Genomic DNA, 15,789 nt, shown 5'->3' on the forward strand with positions numbered 1-15,789 from the left:
GCTCCCCTCGCCAGGCCAGCAAACCACACTTCAGCCCGAGGCGTGACCGCACCTGAGCATTTAGCTGAAGAAATTTCCAAAGTAAACCCTGAAAATGTGTCTTGGCTTCCACTTGCAACTTATAGCAAAATGCTTGATGAGAGCAATATACTGAGGACTGAACTGTCAGGCACAAAGAAAATAGAAACTAATTCTGGAAATTCCAAGCCTCTGGAAATCAAGCTTCCAGATTAAAGTGCCCCATTGAAGGACTTAACAAAACTTGGAACTTGTAAATCAGAATTGAAGATGCATTTATCTAGGAAAGACTTGTGAAAAGTCTTACTGTCTGAATGTTTGGACCCCTGCTTCTTGCATGTTAAACAGCAACGTTTTTGAGAGAGATGTATGAACAAAAACTCTGTCAGCTTGGACTAAAAGGGACATGGAAAAGAGGGAGTGAAGGAGAAAGCTTTAAGAGGAAAACCATGGAAGTTGAGATCTGGAATTAAGACATCACCTTGGGCCAGAAGTGGAACCCCACCCATGTGTACACAGAGGGTGAGTATGCCCCAGCAGTTGAAGAAGGTGGATGTTCTCACCTGATGTTCAGGCAGACTTTTGCCACCCAGGGTACAGAAAGAGTGTAGCACATTCCCCAAAGATTAGGGTGGTTAAGGTCTGCACCCCACAGATCTGAGAGGGGGACCTGTCCCCCATGTATTAGGGAAGGCCAGTCATCAATTCATTGCTCTGAGAGGGTTGAGTCTGCATGACAATGGTTAGGGAAGGCCAGTTGGTCAACTCGTTGCTCTGAGTGGGTTAAGCCTGTATGCCAAAGGTTAGGGGGAATGTTGTCTTCATGTCACTGTACTAGGGAGGTTAAGACTCTAACCCAAAGATTGGGTAAGGTGTGTCAATCACCCCAACAGTCTTGGAGGGTGAGGTCTGGAGCTTGGTTGACACCCAGGTGCTTGATGAGGTTGAAACCAAGAAAATGGCTGTTGGGCAAGCATGTAGAAAAGGTGGGTTCCCATAATGCACCAAGGAGAAGAAACCATCATCTTAAGAATGACTCTCAGACAGAAATCGAGTGTAGTATGCTCTGCAAGTTTATTGAACTGTAGAGGACCTGTGACTCATGTTTCCCTCCCAGTTTCTCCTTATTGTAATGAAAATGTTTATCCTTTGTCCATTTGCATATGGAAACAGATAAATTATTTTGTAATTTTCAGAGGACTATAGCAGACAGGACTTTGCCCCAAGACAAACTGTAGTTCTTTAAATTGATGGTGATATGATTTAGTACTTGCATTGTTAGTGATTTAAGGTTTCTTTAAAAAAAATATTGTATGTATTTTTGGAATTCAGAGGGTGGAGTGTAGTAGTTTGATATGGTTATGAATTCCAAAATAGATATTGGATTATGTTTGTACTCTGGTCTGTACCTGGGCATGATTAAGTTATGATTAGGGCTTTGATTGGGCCGTGTTATTAGGGCATTGATTCCCCACACCTTGGTGGGTGGGGATTCACAGATAAAAGGCATGGCAAAGGACAGGGTTGAGAGTTTTTGATGTTAGAGTTTTGATGTTGGAATTTGATGCTGAAGCCTTAAGCTGGAGCCCAGGGAAGTAAGCTCACAGAGGAAACAGAAGCAAGCCCCAGGAAGAGAGGAACCCTGAGCCCAGGAAAAAGCAAGCCCTGGGAAGAGAGGAACACTGAACCCATGAAGAAGCAAGACCCTGGAAGAGAGGAACTCAGGAAGCCTGAACCTTCACAGACATTGGCAGCCATCTTGCTCCAACACATGAAAATAGACTTAGGTGAGGGAAATTACTCATGCTTATGGCCTGGTATCTGTAAGCTCCTATCCCAAATAAATACCCTTTATAAAAATCAACCAATTTCTGGTATTTTGCATCAGCATCCCTTTGCCTGACTAATACAAGTACCTAAGTCATTCTGTGAATCCAGCATCAACCTAATACCAAAGCCAGATAAAGCTACTACAAGAAAAGAAAATTACATTCAAATTCCTCTAATGAGTATAGATGTAAAAATGTTCAATAAAATACTTGCAAATTAAACCTAACAGAATATTAAAATAATTATTCACTATGATCAAGTAGGTTTTATCCAGATATACAGGGGTGGTTCAACATAAGGAAATCAATTAATGTAGTACACTACATTAACAAAACAGAGAATAAACCATATTATTATCTCAAATGATGCAGAAAAGGCATTTGACAAAATACAGCATCCTTTCTTGGTAAAAACACTTCAAAAATAGGAATAGAGGGAAACTTTCTCTACATGATAAAGGATATATGTGAAAATATGAAAACCCCCAAGCTATTATAATATGCAATGGTAAAAGACTGATAGCTTTTTGCCTAAGATTGGAAACAAGACAAGAATGCCCACTGTCATTACTGTTATTCAACATTGTACTGGAAGTTCTCACCCAAGCAGTTAGGAAAGGGAAAAAAAATAAAAAACATCCAAATTGAAATAGAAGAAGTAAAACTTTCACTATTTTCAGATTACATGATCTTATATATAGGAAGTCCTAAAACATCTACAACAAAGCTAGTGGTGCTAATAAATGAGTTCATCAAAGTGGTAGGGTACAAGTCCAACACACGAAGAATCAGTAGTGTTTCTAAACACTAGTAATGAGCAAGCTGTGGAGGAAATCATGAAAAAAAATCCATTTACAATAGAAACTAAAGGAATCAAATATCTAGAAATTACTTTAACCAGGGATGTAAAGGACTTGTACACAGAATACTGAAATACATTGCTAAAGGAAATCAAAGAAGACCTAAATGAAGGACCTTCTGTGTTCATGGATTGGAAAACTAAATATTGTTAAGATGGAAATTCTACCTCAAATGATTTACAGATATACTGCACTCCCAATCAAAATTCTAACAGCTAACTTTGCAGAAGTGGATAAGCATATTAACTAATTTGTTTGAAAGGGAAAGGGGCCCCTAATGGCCAAAAGCATTTTAGAAAGAAAGGACCAAGTTGGAAGACTCACACTTTCTGACTTTAAAGAAATCCTGCAATCACTAATAAAAGAATAACTACCCAATTAAAAAATGGGCAGAAGAGCTGAATGCACATTTCTTCAGTGTGGATGTACAAATGGCTAAAAAACACATGAAAAAAAATGCTCAACATGACTAGCTATTAGTGAAATGCAAATCAAAACTATAATGAGATTTTATTTCATACCCACTGAAAGAGCTACTACTAAAAACAGAAGACCACAAGTGTTTGAGAGGATATCAAGAAATAGGAACAGTCATTCCTTGCAAATGGGAATGTAAAATGGTGCAAATAATGTGGAAGACAGTTTGACAGTTTCTCAGCAGGCTAAATAAAGAATTAGCATATGACCTAGCAATCCTGCTACTTGGTATATATTCAGAAAATTTGAAATCAGGGACACAAACAGATGTTTGCACAACAATGTTCATAGCAGTATTATTCATAATTGTCAAAAGATGGAATTAACTCAAGTGTCCATCAACCAGTAAATCTGTAAACAAGATATGGTATTTGTACCTATGGTGGAATATTATTCAGTTGGAAAAAGGAAATATGACCTGATGCATGAAACAACATGGGTGAACCTAGAAGGCATTAGAATGATAGAAACAAGCCAGACACAAAAAGGACAAATATTGAATGAGTGCACTGAGATGAACTAATTTTAATAAGCAAAATCACAGAGTAAGAATTTAGAAAATCTAGAATATAGTTTATCATAGGATAGACTTGGAATAGAGAATGAAGCTTAATTTGTATAGAATTTCTATTTAGGTTTTTAAAGATTTGGAAATGGGTGGTGGTGATGGTAGCAGGTTATTGTGAGTGTGATTAATAGCACTGAATTATATAGGCAAATGTAGTTATGGGCGAAACTTTTGGTCGAATATGTTACTAGAATAAATTAAAAGATAAAACATAGAACTGTCCAGTGTAGTGTACCCTATTATGTACTATAGTTAACGGTACAAGAATAAGAATGTTCTTTCATGAATTATAGCAAACATACAACACTAAGACAAGGTGTTAATTAAAGAGTGGTATATGGGAAAAAACACACAATGTAAATTATGAACGATAGTTAATAATGCTATTTAATAATATTTCATCAATTTTAACAAAGGTATCATTTTAACAAAATAGCACAATTACGAAAAGTCCTATCATTAATTGTAACAAATGTTACACACTAATGCGAGATGGTGGTGGTGGAGTGGTATATGGGAATCTTGTATTTTTTTGCATAATTGTTATGTAAACCCACAAACCTGACAATTAAGATAGAAAACAAACAAAAAACAATAAAAATCTGCAAACAATTTGAGTAGACTTCATCATGAAGATATATGGCTGGTTAAAAAAATATGTGAGTTAAAGTTCATTGGTAATCATTAAGTTAATTAATACAAAATAAAACCACAGCAAGATAACTACAACTAGAGTGAAAAACAGAAACAAACAAAAATACTTGTGATTATCAAGTACTGATGAGAATGTGAAGCAACTGGAACTCTCATATTTTATTAGTGGTAAGGAGGAATGGTGCAGCCATTGCGGAAAACGGTTTAGCAGTTTCTCATAAAGTTAGTAATACAAATATCGTATGACCCAGCAATCCCATTTCTTGGTATTTACTCACATAAAATGAACTTATATGTCCATATAAAAAAACCTTGATGAATATTTTATTCATAATTTCCCCCAAATGGAAACAACCCAATGTCCATCAAGTGCTGAATAAATAACAAATTGTGGTATATTTGTATAATAACAAGGAATGAACTATTGAGGCATTAGCCACCATAGATGAATCTCAAATGTATATGTTAACTTAAAAAGGAGAACTAAAGGTTGTATATGTATTGTACAATTTTTACTTTCCAAAAATGTCCACTTAACGACATTTTGGGAAGGTAAAAATTTTAGGGACAGAAAACACATTTGTAGTTTCTGGGGCCTGACTTCAAAGTGGCATGAGGAAAGTTTATATATCTTGATGCAGTGTGGTGATTTGTAAGCATTTGTCAAAATTCATAGAACTATAAACATAAATAGAATGAACTTTACATATGCAAATTACACCTCAATGAACCTAACTTAAAAATAATAACTTAAGAATAGAAGAATGGCTGAAATCCCGTTAGGTGAGTCAACATATTAGCAACTTTATTACAGTGCCTAAAAAAGAGGTGAAATGATTATTTCACTTATTTTGAACTCCATGCAATCTCATCATGTGTACACATGTGTGCAAGCAAATAACTTAATTTGTGCAAATAATATTTTGCATAATTCCAAAGTCATTTTACACATTACTCCATTTGACAGATGGCTCTAGAGTTCAGTGCCTTGCCAGTGGGCCTGACTTTGGAGTTTGTGTTCCTGAGTGTGATGGAGTTGAACTCAGATGTAACTTCTTTACACAAGCCTCTTCTGTCACTTTTACTGAACCTGTAGTTGGTGCTGGGTTTGGTGTATGCTCAGGAGACTTGAAAATCTGGACTGTCCATGTGCCAACCAGGCCCTGAGCCTCAGAAGAGTTGCAACACCTACTCTCTGTTTCATTGGACTTACCCAGGTCAGCTAAGTGGAAGGTGAGAATGGTCAACCACCACACCAGGGAACCGAGAGAGTCAACAACTGCAAGCAGGAGAAGCCCATCCATCAGCCATGTGAGATCTAAGATCCCCTCGATTTAGATGTGGAGTGAATATTGCCATCCCAGGGCCCTCAGGATGGAGGAATAAAATACAGCTTAGAGTGGACTTACTGGTATTCTACTATAGAATTATTGTGACTCTAGCAATGGAATAAATTATATCATTGATGAGGAGACAGTGGCCATGGGAGTTGCTGAAGGCAGGGAGGGGGGAAAGGAGGTATGATATGGAGGCATTTTTGGGAGTTGGAGTTGTCCTGAATGATATTGCAGGGCCAGATGCAGGACTTTATATATCCTACCATAACACACTGAATGGACTGAGAAAGAGTGTAAACTACAACGTAAACTATAATCCATGCTGTGTAGCAGTGCTCCAAAATGTATTCATCAAATGCAATGAATGTGCCACACTGATGAAAGAGGTTGTTGATGTGGGAGGAGCGGAGGCAAGGTTGGGGAGTGGGGATAAACTGTTATGCTGGAACCCAGTCTAGAAATCATACACAGATGCAGCCTAATTGCATGCAGACTTAAGGGTGGCTGCTCCACAAGAACTTGGTGTCTTAGTTTGCCAGAGCTTCAATGACAAATACCACACAATGGGTTGGCTTAGACAGCAAGCCTTTGTTATCTCATGGTTTTGTAGACTGACATCCAAAATCAAAGTGCTAAATGAGGCCATGCTCTCTCTCTGAAGTCGGTAGCATTATGGTGCTAGCTTGTTACAATTCTTTGGTTCCTTGGCTTGCATCTCTGCTTCCTGTCACAGGGTGATCTCTCTTGCCTTGTGTCTCCTCTTCAGTTTTTCTTGGTTTCTGGTTTCTACTGACTGATGCACTCAATTTTCCTTTGTTTATAAGGCTTATAGTGATACAGATTAAGACCCACATTGATTCGGTTTTGCTATACTTTAACTAATATTTCCATCTTCAGAAGGTCCTATTTACAAATGGATTCAGGTCCACAGGAATACAGATTAAGATTAAGAACAAACCTTTTATTGGAGGACATAATTCAATCTACTACAGTGGCCCAATGCAGCTCCTTAATGTATTTAACAGATGGCATGTCCTTAATAGTAGCACAGAATATTTGTTTCTTAGTAATTTGTAAGGAAGTATAACTTTGACTTTACTGCACTTAATAATTATCAAAAACTTAGTTATGAGAAATTTTTTTTGTAGAATTGACTGTTGTTCTAGAGTAAGTGCTAGGAAATTCAGATGTACTCAGGGACAAAACCTGCAATGCAATTTCGTGAAGCAGTCCTGGGGTAAGGGTCATGGTGAGAATGGGGTGGGGAAAAGTTTAGCCTCATGAAGACAAGTATGCTACTCAAAATGAGGCTGAGAGGAAGAATTTAGAAAAGTTTATAACAAGTTGAATATAATTTATGTGTATTATATCTAATAATAGAAAATATGAGCTTGCATTTTAAAATCTTTATTTCCTTTTTTAGTATTTTTATTATATTTTACAAAATTGTTGGTTTATGATGGATAGAAAATTTGAATAACAAAATTAGTGCTTCACTATAAATAGTTTGAGATGCACTGATACCAAGGAATTCAAACTAACTAAATAAAATTGATAAGGCAAATGGAACAGATTTATGCCTAAACTTAGCCTATGGCTTTCCCGTTTGCAGTCCTTCTATTGTATCTTCTAAATTTTATAAACATGGTTTGAACCAAGCCATCTGAGGCCTTTGTACTAGAACTGTATTATTCTTGCCTCTTCTGGAATTGCTTTCACTGAACTATGCTTTACCATCATGTGTTTAGTTTACATTGAGCTTTATGGAATATACTGTTGCACTTAAAAGATTTTGAAGACTGCAGTTCACTACATTATACATGGCCCTCTTATGAAGATCTGCAAGAAAAATATGTCTCCCTCTGCTGTCCAGAGGAGTCATATACTGCTTTTATTATTGATCATATTGAGTGAGCGTTTCTCTCTTCCAATAGCTGCTAGGAAATTCAGAGTAGAATTTTTGTCCTTCATAAGTCTAGAGAGGCTTAAAGTTTGCATTTTTAATTTATAAGATTTAATTTATGTGTATTTTTGCTTAATTTTGTGTTTCCTACCGTAGTCCATCAGTTAAAAAAAAACTTTTGCTCATACTATGTTTCTAAATAAGAAAGGAAAAAAAGAGGGAAGGAAAGAAGGAAGGAAGGGAGGAAGGATACAAATAGCATACATATACTCAACATATCTGTTTATTGCATATCAAATATTCAAATAAATGCAAGGCATATTAGTTCTTCATTAAATATATTCTGCTTGATACCTAGCAGATTCTGTGAAAATTTAAGCTTAGAAATTTCAATGTTAAAAATAAAGGTAGTAGAGGGAAATTTACTATATATTTCTATTGGTAAAAGTAAGCGATAAAACTTACCCTGCATTTCATACAGTCGGAGCTGCCTGTTCTTATCTAAGTTCTGAAAAGTGGAAGTCACTTCATTATTACCTCCATGTCCAGGTGGTTTCACAATGTTTCAGATTCCTGATTTAAGACAGATCATGTCCGTAGGGCAGGCAATGTAACCAGAAAGATAACAGCATCCTACTGAGATAATAAGCTTTTATTCCTAATGGCAACCTGAGGAGTAGATGACAGTACATATTAGAGCAGTTGTAAGAAAATTTCAGGCAAGATTTACATTCTCTTCAACTCGGCATGATAATTTTGTGATTCCCAAAAAGAAGTTTCTGTGCTGCTAAGCAGGAAGAGAATCCAACTTATTAAGAACAATTACATTTGTGTTTCAGAAATCTATATTTGGAGTTGAGATTCTGTATAATTAATCATGCAGATGAAATTATGCAGATGAAAAGTTTAAAAGCAAACCACTTTGTTGGTAAAGGCATGAGAAATAGTGAAAGCCCATTTATCTTTAGCAGTTTCATAAACATTGCTAATCTTTATTTAAGATTTTGAATATGTTGGGTTCAGTGACACTGAAGAAAAAGTAATTGTAATACTTTTTAGCCTATGTGACCTTGCCTCTAAGACTCACTCAGAATCTTTTGATCACTAATTAAAGCTATTGAATACAAGTGGTAAACTTCTACTATTGAATAGCCCATTTTGCTGGTTGGTGAGATAGAGCCACCTTTAAAATTGTACATAGCAATCCATGAATAGAATAAAATTGCTTAGAAAGGGAAATAACTTCTCATTCCATTGAAACAGCAGAATCTAGAAAACATGCAAGTTATAATTAATTACCTACCTGGAATTTGTCTAAATCCCTGAAAACTACCCAAGGCTGATTTCTCACCATCCTAAAGTTGTTCTCCTGAAGCACACAAAAAATTTATTGACATAGAACAGAGTTAATAACACAGAGTGTATTAGAAAGTTTATTTTCCAAACTGGACAATTATATAGATGAGCAATTAACTATATACATATAAATGTATACATATAAACACTCAAATATATGCACACATATGTACATACTTCTGTACACACACTGCCAAATATACATAAAAATATATTACATGAAAATGTACGTACTTATATACACCCATATATATACTTGTAAATATGCTCACACATAAATAAACACAAATGTAAATATATATACAAAGACATAGACACTCACACATAATTATGCATGCCTAAATGTCTACTCCTAAAGTACAAAGTCTTTCATCTAGGCAGAGGAAACCATGGAACAAACAAGAAGACAGGAAAGATAAACACTATTGAAAGTTGGATAAATAGGGTAAATTTGATTTCCGCTTTCAGTATTTTTCCAGTATTCTCTTATTATGCCAACCTTAGTTCTTGATCCTTGAGGATACTTCCTTTCTTTGGTCTGTCCTTTGACTCCTTACTCTAGCACATCAGCCCTCATAATGAAGTAGGTGCAGGAACAGAGGCAGTCTCTGCACCTATGTGGGAAGGGGTCAAAATAAATCATCATTATAACTGTTAAAAGCAGTAGAGAAATACATCATCAATACAACGTTACTAAATGATAATAGCGTATGGCTTTATGTTAGGTACTATAAAACCCTATTACTCACTCAGATAAACACCGCTTTATATAGGAAAGGCTATCCAATATGAAATCACACATGCAGAGCACAAAAATAAAAAAAATAAATAACAAATCAATACATAAATGGACTGTAAAGTATATGCCACATAGAGAGAGGAACAGTGTATGTTCTTCCATTATTTATTGAATTATTGCCTTTATTCAACAAACATCTATTAAAACTACCTGTGAAAGTTTCAATGCAAGGTAAATGCTTTAGATTAACAAATGAATCAACTGGTATGAATCACTTTGAGTTGCAGCAGAACAGTTCTTTATCATATACTTACTGCTCTTTGGGGCAATTTAGATCATTAGTTAGGAAATCACCACCTACATCCTATATATTAAATGATGCCCCCCTGCACCCAAGCCTTGTCCTTGCTTTGAACCCAGAGTGCTTGTTTAATAGGTGTGAACAGCATTACCAAGACCCTGAACTGGAGGTGAGGAGAGAGAAACCAGCTGTGATTTTTCTAGTCTTTTTCATCCTTTAAGCTTGTAAGAAAGATCTCTTTCGGCATAGTTGCCCATTATTCATAAAGCAGAAGCATGAAATAAATGGAAAGTACATAAGATACCAAAGGCTTATAAGAGATGGGTTAAACAAGTGACTTAAATAAGAGGACCAGGCATATAATCTACAAATTTTCTAAAAACTCTGATCAGAGAGGGGTGAGTAATAATCCAGTTCACTCACATAAGGTCATAGAGTTACTAAAGATAAGGAATCTTTATTGGAAAGGAAATGATGCAGACATATTTTTTAATATAATATGTCCTTTCCAGAGTACCAAGAAAAAACATGACACATATACCAAAGAGGAAAAGACAGAGGGAAAAGGAGAGGGGCAGGGAGAGACATACTGTTTTTGGAGCATTATTGAGTAACGTTATTGGTATGGCAAAAATTTCATGAACACTTTAAAAACATGTTAGTTCCTCTTATTTCCCTTCTTGTCCCTGTAAATGTCACTCTACATTTTTTCATGAAGACCCATACTTTGTTCATTGTCTCTTCAACTCCTTTGCCATCAATAACCTTATTTTTTCCTCTACTTTATTTTGTTTCCTTTTATCCATGAATCCTCTTTATCTCTCATTCTTCCTCTAGTTTCTTCTATTTCCAGAGATCATTTTGGAAATACGGAAACTCACAGTTTTGCTGACTAATGTGGTATCTATTCAGCAGAACTAGAAGTAACCTTAAATTTAAGGTAGATATAGTATCAAAGTTCAAGACTCACATCTACAAATGAATACTTACCAGTTTTAATTTATCTTATAAGTTTTGATCCAAAGCATTTACACTTGAGAATAGAGATTCTACACAAATATTAAATAACTGAATATACAAAACCTAATTATTATCCTCAAGAAAGCCCCCTGTTTTTATTAGTCAAGTTGCAGGTGTACACAAGACTCATGCATAAGTAAAGGGTTCCCATACACTATCCTATTATTAACACCTTGCATTGATGTGCTACAATTGTTACAAATGATGAAAGCACATTTTTATAGTTGTATTGTTAACTATAGTCCATAGTTTAACTTTAGGGTTTACTGTTTGTGTTGTGCAGTTCTATGACTTTTTTTTAATTCATTTTTTAAAAAATATTACATTCAAAAAATATGAAGTCCCATTCAACCCCACCCCCCCACCCCCCACCCCCCCAACAGCAACACTCTCTCCCATCATCATGACACATCCATTGCATTTGGTAAGCACATCTCTGGGCATCGCTGCACCTCATAGTTAATGGTCCACATCATAGCCCACACTCTCTCACGTTCCATCCAGTGGGCCCTGGGGGGATCTACAATGTCCCGTAATTGTCCGTGAAGCACCACCCAGGACAACTCCAAGTCCCGAAAATGCCTCCACATCTCATCTCTTCCTCCCATTCCCCGTACCCAGCAGCCACCATGGCCACCCTTCCCACACCAATGCCACATTTTCTCTGTGGACATTGGATTGGTTGTGTCCATTGCACATCTATGTCAAGAGGGGGCTTAGATTCCACATGGATACTGGATGCAATCCTCCTGCTTTCAGTTGTAGGCACTCTAGGCTCCATGGTGTGGTGGTTGACATTCTTCATGTCTATGACTTTTTAATGTTAATTCTAGTACCATATATACATCTTAACATTACCCCCGATTAACCATTTAAGGTAAATATATATTTCATTCTTTGGAATAACATCTTTTGTCACTTTGATTTGCCTTAATTTTTAAAGGTTCTGAACAGATTTCCATACTTCAAGAGTAGAAAACTATGAAGATTAAAGACATTATTCTAAAATTTACTGCCATAATTGAGTAAAACCTAGAGCAAAATTAATCTGATGCTTTTGAGTTTATCTATGAATTGGATAATCATTATTGTCCTGCATGAATATCAGGCATAAATGCTAAGTGGGTCACATAAATGACTGCTATTAGAATTACTTTTATATAGCCAAACTAACTTTTTGATGTTTCTTTTAGCTTTCACAAACACTATATATATTTAATCATTATCAACACAAACATACTGTAAAGAAATGCTTCTTCCAAGAAAAACAAAATCCAGAATCTTCAAAGTTTCTTACATTCAAAGCACCTTCAGTTCTTCCATGGGTCCATGAATTCCAAATTAAATCCTTTGCTCTGGCTCACAACTTTCTTCTCCCTTTCTGTCTCCTGTAAACCTTCCAGACTCTACCTCTGAGTCTGCTCAATTTACTTAATTATTATCAGGGAGGTCGTGTAATACTTGTCCTTCAGTGCCATTATATATCTTGTCATAACTTACAAAATTGTGCAGGAGAGAGTTTAAACTACAATGTAAACTGTAATCCATGCTTAGAGGCAATGCTCCAAAATGTGTTCATCAGTTGTAACAAATGTACCACCTAAAGAAGGATGTTGTTAATGTGGTAAAATATGGGAGGGTTAGGGAGATAGGCATATGGGAATCCCTTATATTTTTTATGTAACATTTGATTTTTTTTTAAATTAAGAAGATTTAAAATAAAAAACCTTTGCTCTGGTTTGTCTATATTTTAGGAAATCATGGAGCAGAGTTTAGAAAAGGGAAGTTCCTCTACTCTATCCTTATAATAAAGTCTTCCTTTCTGCTTTTACATGAAATTTATTTAAACCAAACTTGATAGCTGTATTTCTGAAGCTTTAATGTGCTAAATCTTTAGAGAATATTGTTAAAATGCAGTTTCCGATTCAGTTGGTCTGGAATGAGGCCTGGAATTCTGCATTTAACAAGCTCCTTGCTGATGCTGACATTGCTATTGCATAAACCATACTTTAAGTAGCTAAACTACAATGAACTCTAAAGTTAAAGACCATCTAGTTCAATCATTCTTAACCAGGAGCCTGTAACTCCCCTGAGCATTCATCTACAGGTTTTACAATTTCATAGGTCACAAGAAATGAAATGTGGATATGATTATTTTTCTTTTCTGGAGAGTGAGACCATAGATGTCATCAGATTCTAGAAGACCACTATGACCTAATTAAGGTAAGAGGCTACTACTTCAATCTTTTTCATTTTTAGATAAGTAAATTAAGGTACAAGGAGGCTGAATTATCTGTCAGGCTAATTAGTGACAAAGCTAGGACTTTATCCAGGTCTCTGGAGCCTAATCCAGAAATTTTCATGGATCAGGTGGTCCTTCATGCTTTGATTAGAGAGAAAGAAGGTTCAGTAAAAGAATAGAATTATGAAGGAACAAATAGAGTAGGTATGAATATATCCTGGCAAGTGAGTCTTTTGAGGAAAAAGTGTAAGAATGCATGGCCTGCAGTGAAGAACCTGATGATATTAATGATATTTCATAGCTTTGATGGGAAAGGAATAGGGAAACTTAGAAAGTAGAGAATAGAGACAATAAAGACAAAATTTAAAGATTAATCCCTCAAATTATCTTTACTTCTACCTGGATAAACTATGCAACTGTTCAATTTGTTAGTCTCTAATGGAAAAACCAATTACTAAATGTAGACCATTAAAAATAATCACATTTTTGAATATTTTTTCCAGAGAAATGCACTATGAAACTATATGATGGTTTCATTAGCCATTGGCCTAATTGTGAATACAGAATGGCAGAATGGATGAGATAAATGCTACTGTAGTTTAATAATACATGAAACTTAAAATGGAACAGCAAGAATCCCTCAAGTGCAAGGGCAATGACCAATAAAAAGGATGGTCCTGTGATGGACTGTTGATACTGATGACTATGCTGATGAACCTGTTGCACCTGAAATTTCAACTTGGCCTAGTTTTGCAGGGTGCTTAAGAGTTACCTCCATGTTGCTCAAATGTGAACACTTTCTAAGCCAAACTCAGTATATAAATACATTATCTTTCCCCAGTGTGGGACATGACTCCTGGGGATGAGCCTCTCTGGCACCAAGGGATTACTACCAAGCACCACCTGGTGATACAACTAGAAAAAGAATAAAAGGGAGAAATGGTAGAGACAAATGAGTTTTTATGGCTAAGAGACTTCAAAATGAGTGGGAGGTCAACAGAGGGGTTGTGTTTATGCATGTCTCAGCAGGATCTCAGAGACAGCCAAAGTAGATACAACCTCAGGAAGTAGTGCTCCTGATGTCCACAGAGACACCTAGGTCCTATGGTCGTGGCAGATGGCTCTGGAGATTAGTGCCTTGCCAGTGGGCCCTACTTTGGAATTTGTGCTCCTGAGTGTGATGGAGTTGGACTCAGATATGACTTCTCTACATGTGCCTCTTTTGTCTCTTTTATTGAACCCTGTGGTGCTAGGATTGGTGTATGCCCAGGAGACTTGAAGCTCTGGGCTGTCCATGTGCCAGCTGGGCCCTGAGCCTCAGTGGTGGTGCAGCACCTACTCTCCATTTTGTTGAACTTACCCAGGTCAACTGACAGGGAGGTGAAGATGGACAATCACCACACCAAAAACTGAGAGAGTCTACAGCTGCAGTACCATGTACCAGCTGTGTGGGATCAAAGCCCCTTCTCAATTGAGAGTTGGAAGGGGCATTGCCACCCCAGTGTCCTCAGGATGGAGGAATAAAATATGGAATAGAGTGGACTTACTGGTATTCTACTATAAAATTATTGTGATTCAGGCAATGGAAGAAAAGATATCATTGATGTGGAGACAGTGGACACAGGAGTTATTGAAGGCAGGGAGAGGGTAAAGGAGTTGTGATATGGGGGCATTTTTGGGACTTGGAGTTGACCTGAATGATATTGCAGGGACAGATGCAGGACATTATTTATCCTGCCATAACCCACTGAATGGACTGCAAGAGAGTGTAAACTACAATGTAAACTATAATCCATGCTGTGTAGCAGTGCTCCAAAATGTGTTCATCAATTGCAATGAATGTACCACACTAATGAAAGAAGTTATTGATGTGGGAAAAGTGGGAAGTTTGGAGAGTGGGGTATATGGGAACCTCCTATATTTTTTCATGTAGCATTTTGTGTGATCTATGTATCTTTTAAAAATAAATAAAAAACATTAAAACAAACAAAAAAAAGAAAGACTAGTTGAAAGTTGTTGAAAGAAGCAAAATACAAAAACAAAAGCAAACATGATTTACATTTATAACAAAAAATACAAGAAAGTGGTCAGTACCATTATTTCAGTATTCCTGATAGGCCATTGCTTTCAGCATAGAACTTGAGAGGACCTAATGCTTAACCCAACCTTATGGGGACAAATTCAAGGACTTCATATCAATTTACCTGTTTCTTCAACATGAGGTGCAATTTTTTTTCCCTTTTGACTTTCATGAAAACAAAAGAGACAAGAGTCCTCACCTGAAGTGATGACACTTTGTAAATAAAAACACCTTGTATCAATAAAAGATTTGTATTATTTAAAAGAAGAGATAGCAATAGATACCCCAGGTTAAAGAAACACAAAATTTGAAATCATGAAATTTTAAAAAATGGGATTTTCCATTTAATTTCCAATTATGGAACGAAATCAGAAAAGTAGTAAAGGTTTTCAGAAGAGAGATACA

At 36.2% G+C, this 15,789-nt stretch overlaps 1 protein-coding gene across 8 annotated transcripts in view; it reads left to right on the plus strand.

Annotated features, from left to right (window-relative positions):
• Nucleotides 1-15,789, plus strand: part of FUT9 (fucosyltransferase 9) — a 266,509-nt gene that overhangs the window by 26,586 nt on the left and 224,134 nt on the right. Inside the window, exon 2 of one of the 8 annotated variants that reach the window (XM_058307160.2) lies at nucleotides 13,187-13,285. The exons of the other annotated variants lie outside the window; for them this stretch is intronic. The gene's annotated coding sequence lies outside the window, so the exon portion shown is untranslated. The remainder of the gene's footprint in view (nucleotides 1-13,186; nucleotides 13,286-15,789) is intronic. 8 annotated transcript variants of the gene reach the window in all.

Source organism: Dasypus novemcinctus, chromosome 11 (assembly GCF_030445035.2).
Source record: "Dasypus novemcinctus isolate mDasNov1 chromosome 11, mDasNov1.1.hap2, whole genome shotgun sequence".
Classification (NCBI taxonomy): domain Eukaryota; kingdom Metazoa; phylum Chordata; class Mammalia; order Cingulata; family Dasypodidae; genus Dasypus; species Dasypus novemcinctus.